This window comes from Herpailurus yagouaroundi, unplaced genomic scaffold (assembly GCF_014898765.1).
Source record: "Herpailurus yagouaroundi ecotype Mexico unplaced genomic scaffold, PumYag 208, whole genome shotgun sequence".
Taxonomy (NCBI): domain Eukaryota; kingdom Metazoa; phylum Chordata; class Mammalia; order Carnivora; family Felidae; genus Herpailurus; species Herpailurus yagouaroundi.
In genome coordinates, this window is record NW_024412439.1 from 2,130,193 (window position 1) to 2,136,220 (window position 6,028).

The following is a 6,028-nucleotide window of genomic DNA, read 5'->3' on the forward strand; positions in this document are numbered from 1 at the left end:
TATTTCATTTAGCATAACGTCTTTAAGGTTCATCCACATTGTAGCCTGTGACAGGATTTTTCCCCTTTCTGAGTCGGGCCTACTGATATTTATTTATTTATATTTGAGAGAGAGAGAGAGAGAGAGAGAGAGAGAATACACAAGTGAAGCAGGGGGTGGGGGGAGTAGAGAAAGAATCTCAAGCAGAGTCCACACTCAGTGCAGAGCCCTACACAGGGCTTGATCCCTCGACCCCGAGATCATGACTTAAGCTGAAATCAAGAGCTCGCCACTTAACTGACTGAGCCACTGAGGCGCCCCATGCCTACTGATTTTTTAAAAAAAATTTTTAACGTTTATTTATTTTTCAGAGAGTGCAAGCAGAGGAGGGACAGAGAGAGAGAGAGAGAGAGAGAGATACAGAATCTGAAGCAGGCTCCAGGCTCTGAGCTGTCAGCACAGAGCCTGACACAGGTCTTGAACCCATGAGCTGTGAGATCATGACCTGAGCCGAAGTTGGTGCTGAACCAACTGAACCACCCAGGCACCCCAAGGCCTACTGATTTTTAATCGAATGCTAGACCTTGTGAGGTCCCATTGTCAGGTCCCAAATGTTGTTGAATTTCCTTTAAAGAGTGTGGGATTTTCTTCTAACAAACAGCTTGAAAGGATCAAATGGATCTCTAGTAGCTTAGCTGTTTTCCAGAACAAAGTACAGCAGTCTTTCGAGAAAGACAATATCTAGTCTCATGTACTACAAGGCCTCTTTCCATGCTGGATTTTTTCCCAGCCCTGCGTGAGTGCCAATGACTATTCAGTCTACAAGTTCCAAATCAGATTTCTGGGGAAAAAAAGAAAAAAGAAAAAAGCTTCCTTAGGGGCACTAAGCAAAAGGCCAATTAAAAAAATTTTTTTAATGTTTATTTATATTTGAGACAGACAGAGCGCAAGTGGGGGAGGGGCAAAGAGAGAGGGAGACAGAATCTGAAGCTGGCTCCAGGCCCTGAGCTGTCAGCACAGAGCCTGAAGCGGGGCTCCAACTCATGACCCATGAGATCATGACGTGACCCCAAAGTCGGACACTTAACCTACTGAACCACTCAGGTGCCACTCAAAGGCCAATTTTAAATACTGTATTGGTATCCATGAAGACTCAAGACACCATAAATCTAGAAATGCAGTCCTAATTGGCTCATTCCTATTATAAGAAATGATATTTATCCTCCTAATATAATATAAACTTCACTAGGATATTACTTCTCATATGGACATCAGGCTTATACTTGTCTACCACATTCTAATTTATTCTGTGTAACCTGAGTAATTGTTAGAGGTATCCAGATATTTAAAACCACCACCCCTCTAGTCAATCATGCGTCCTAAAAGGGACATCCAGAAATTCCTAAAACAAAAGAAACACAAATTATTCTTAAAAACTTCCAGAAGGGATCATCAGTTCTCATTTCCTGCACACTCCCCAAAATACAACGCCCACAAAGGGAGCGAAACAACTAGAAAAGGTGTTCACACTTTTCTCTAACCTTCACAAAAGTCATAAAAGATGACACTTCTGTTCTGAAGGCCCAACAAACCAATCTAACTGCATTAGCTAAAGTAGCCATGGCAATCCTATAAGCTTTGATTTGCTCTTAGCTAGTCAAGGGGAGCTAACGCTAAAGCACATCTTGTTACACCTATGTAAGTGCTATGGGGCAAGTAGAAAGGTCCGTGACTGGCTAAAGGAAAAGACCTGACTCTCTAAAACAGACCCACTAGATTGTGGGACCTATTGGCTTTGAGACCTATTACAGGCGTTAATAGTCATTTTGTTTGTGTTAACTGCCTATTTTACTGTCGATTTATATGTCCTGTCCAGAGTTGTGATTTTTTTTTATTAAAAAAAAGTTTTTTAATGTTTATTTATTTTTGAGAGAGAGAGAGAGAGAGACAGAGCGTGAGTCGGGGAGGGGCAGAGAGAGAGGGAGACGCAGAATCGGAAGCAGGCTCCAGGCTCTGAGCTGTCAGCACAGAGCCCGACACGGGGCTCGAACCCATGAGCTGTGAGATCATGACCTGAGCTGAAGTCGGACGCTTAAGCGACTGAGCCACCCAGGCGCCCCTGTCCTGTCCAGAGTTTTAAATGCTACTGCGCGGTCACTGTCACTTCAGGTCCTACAACAGAGAGAAAAACAGAGATTGACCTTGGGTCAACTATGGAGTATGTTCGATGCACGGGCTTTTGATCTTAATCAACAACATCTTGACAAGAGTGAAAATCTAGACATCATGAATTCATGTCCTGGAGCCTGACGTCATCTGTCCTTGGCCAAAAGAGAAACTGAGAGGGGAAAAGCAGCCCCTGACATCTGGAACTGATCTAACAGTTGTAGCGAGATCTCAGCATGATCATGAGCCCGTCTGAGGCTCACAGCCAGGCCATTTTGTTCTGTTGGATGTAAGGACCTTCATAGACTTACCAGCCTCAGAGGTTACTCTGAGACCAGGGGTAAAAATGAAACAAAACAAAGCCGCTTCATAATTTCATCTAAGAACAGATGCAAATAAGGCCACCGACCATCCCACGAAGTGCCCAATGATAAAGCTGTCACCGGCTTTCTAATAGCACTCCATCTGGACCAAATCCATGGCTTCCTTGAACCCTTCACCAAATGACCCACCCAACGCCCAAATCCTGTAACAGGTTGGGTTTTTTTGCCTAGCACAGGGGCTGTGGAGTGGGCGTGGCCAGGGTTGTAGCTGGGCCACTTAACCGCTGTGTGCCCGTGTCCCATACACTGTTGCTCTTCCTGTCTCAGTTTCCCCAGATGCAAAAAAAAAAACAAAAAAAAACCTAGGAGCATTCTCTTTCAAAGGGAGCTGGCCACAAACAGGGACTGTTTACCATTCTTAATTGTTACTATCGTAAATCATCTCAACCACAGCTCAAGATCTGGGCTCCAGAGATGCAGATCTTCCCAGGAGGCCAAACTAATTTGGGCCTTGTAAGAGGACTGCAGCTGGCCAGGAGCATGCCTGTCTGCACTCAGCCCTGCCCACTGCCCCTCTGGTCCTTACCACTTCTTCCCTGGCATGAGCTGGGCGGAGTGGGTCAGATGGGAGCTGGGTCCAGGCGGTGGGGGTAGGGCAGGCTGTGCTGGCCACAGTCTTCAAGGGTTTAGGCACAGCACCTCGCGAGGCAGGGCCCCAAGTGTCACAGCCAGTACTGCGGCTCCTTAAGCCATCCAAGTGGGCCAGGCTGGCTCAGGGCAGGCTCATTCTCCAGGTGAAGCAGAAAGGCTCACAGACCTATTTCCCCTCCATCTCCTGTAGAACTCAGCCAGCCTCCCCCGCTCCCCTCACACCTACCATGGACGGAAGCATTGCCGTTAGCTTTAATGTCTATATAGCCAACTCCTTCCGGAATCTAGAGATTATCCTCTAATTCCACAAGGGTGTGGCTTTTTTTATTATTTATTTATTTTTAATCTTTATTTATTTTTGAGAGAGAGAGACAGAGCACGAGCAGGGGAGGGGCAGAGAGAGAGGGAGACACAGAATCCGAAGCAGGCTCTGGGCCCTGAGCCGTCAGCACAGGGCCTGACGCGGGGCTGGAACTCACGAACCGTGAGATCGTGACCTGAGCCCAAGTCGGATGCCCAACCGACTGAGCCACCCAGGCGCCCCAAGGGTGCGGCTTTTTTAAAGAAAGAGGTGGTCAGACCTCACCTTCTACTGAGGGCTGAGCCCTGTCTGTAACCCACCCTCCCTCAGCAGAAGAGAGGGGATTGCAGCAGACATCTCCTCCCAGCCCAGCCCTGTATCCTTTCCCCACGACGCAGCAATGGATTGCGAGTTGCAATTCACGCAGCGCCCTTTAACATTTCTTCTTCAGTTAAAAAATCTATTTATTTTTATGGTGGTAAGAGCCACATAACATAAGCTTGACCATTTTAACTCTCAGTGTACAATTCTGTGGCATTGAGTACATTCACGTTCTCGTGCAGACATCACCGCCATCCATCTCCAGGACTTTTCTCATGATCTCGCACGGAAACTTCAGACCCGTTAAATCATATCTTCCCATCCCTCCCTCTCCCCCAGCCCCTGGTGACCACCACCCTCCCTTCTGTCTCTATGAATCTGATTATTCTAGGTACTCATATAAGTGGAATCAGACAGTATTCATTCTTTTGTGTCTGGCTTATTTCACTTAGCATAATGTTCTCAAGGGTCATCCCTGTTCTACCATGTGTCAAAATCAAATTCCTGTTTATGGCCTAATAATATTCCATTGTCGGGGCGCCTGGGTGGCTCAGTCGGTTAAGCGTCCGACTTCAGGTCAGGTCACGATCTCGCGGTTCGCGTGTTCAAGCCCCGCGTCAGGCTCTGTGCTGATGGCTCGGAGCCCGGAGCCTGCTTCGGATTCTGTGTCTCCCTCTCCCTCTGCCCCTCCCCCGCTCACACTCTGTCTCTAAAATAAATAAACATTGAAAAAAATAAAAGGAAAAACTATCCTATGATCTAGAAACCATTATTTAAATAAATAAATAAATGTGTGTGTATATATATGCATATATATATATATATATATAAAGCTGGGGTACATGATTATTATATATGGGTATATATGCCCAATATATATATTGGGTACATGATATTATATATATATGTATATATATATATGTGTGTGTGTGTGTGTATACATATATATATACACATATATATACATATATGTATATATATGTGTGTGTGTGTGTATATATATATACATATATATATATATATATATCTAGAAATCACAAATCATTCACGCAAGTGAAGTCTCTGTGAAAAACTGCTTAGAAATGCATGGTGCCTGTCACCAACTGATGCATGTTGACATTGGAATAATAGGCCAGCGTGTGTGATTTATTCCTTGGCGGGACATCCCTGTAAAAGAGCGTGTTTATGCACATACTCCTTTCCAGAAGTGGAAACTTTGCAGAACAGAGCTGGGGGCCTGAATATTTAGTATACGACGTCTGCCTGATGCATTCTGTGGAGCCCTGTGTGGTACATTTGCTCCGGACCTCGTGCCATACGTTGAAACTCTTCACACAAGTACGACAGGTGGTGACTGACCTGGTACATAGATGTCCGTGTGAAAGGATGCGTGTGACACGGTGTGTGTGTGTACTCATTTCTTTATCGCCATATATTGAGACTCTGTTCATCAGAGCTCTGTGCGTGACCGATTCAGTACAGCGATGACTGAATCGCTGTGTTCAGTTCTCTGTCACGCATGTCCCTTGCTGACATCTGTTGAAACTCTGTCCTGTCAGAACTAGGTGCACATTTTCTTTGTCGTGGTGAAGTCTCTGGGAACCATTATGATTAAGAATTGGTGCATCATGGCCCTTTCATGAGGATGGAACTGAAAGAGAAGGAGGAAGCCCTTGCCCTTCCCAAAGCCAAAGCCCGCAAAGGCTTTGAAAGCCGAGAAAGCTGTGCTGAAAGGTGTCCAAAGTCCCATACGAAAAAGAAGATCCGCATCCACATTCCGAAGGCAGCCCAGATAGCCTCCAAAGAGCACCCCCAGGAGAAAGAAGCTTGACCGCTATGCCATCACCAAGTTCCCCCTGACTTCCGCGTCAGCCATGAAGAAAACACAAAAACACAGCACACTTGTGTTCATTGTGGACGTCCAGGGCGACAAGCACCAGATCAAACAGGCTACGAAGAAGTTCTAGGACGCTGACGTGGCCAAGGTCAACACGCTGATCAGGCCCGATGGAGAGAAGAAGGCATATGTTCGGCTGACTCCTGACTATGATGCTTTGGACGTTGCCAGCAAAATTGGGATCATCTGAGCTAAGCCCAGCTGGCTAAATCTAAATATAAATTTTTCAACATATAAAAAAAGAATTTATGCATCATTTACTCCTCTTTAGTGACGTTAGCACATGGTTGTGTGTGCACTCTGTTTTTAGTGATCAGTGTTGGCACTCTGTGTTTGAAGGACTAGGTGTATGAATGATTAAATATAGTGATATCCACCGTGTTTAACGTT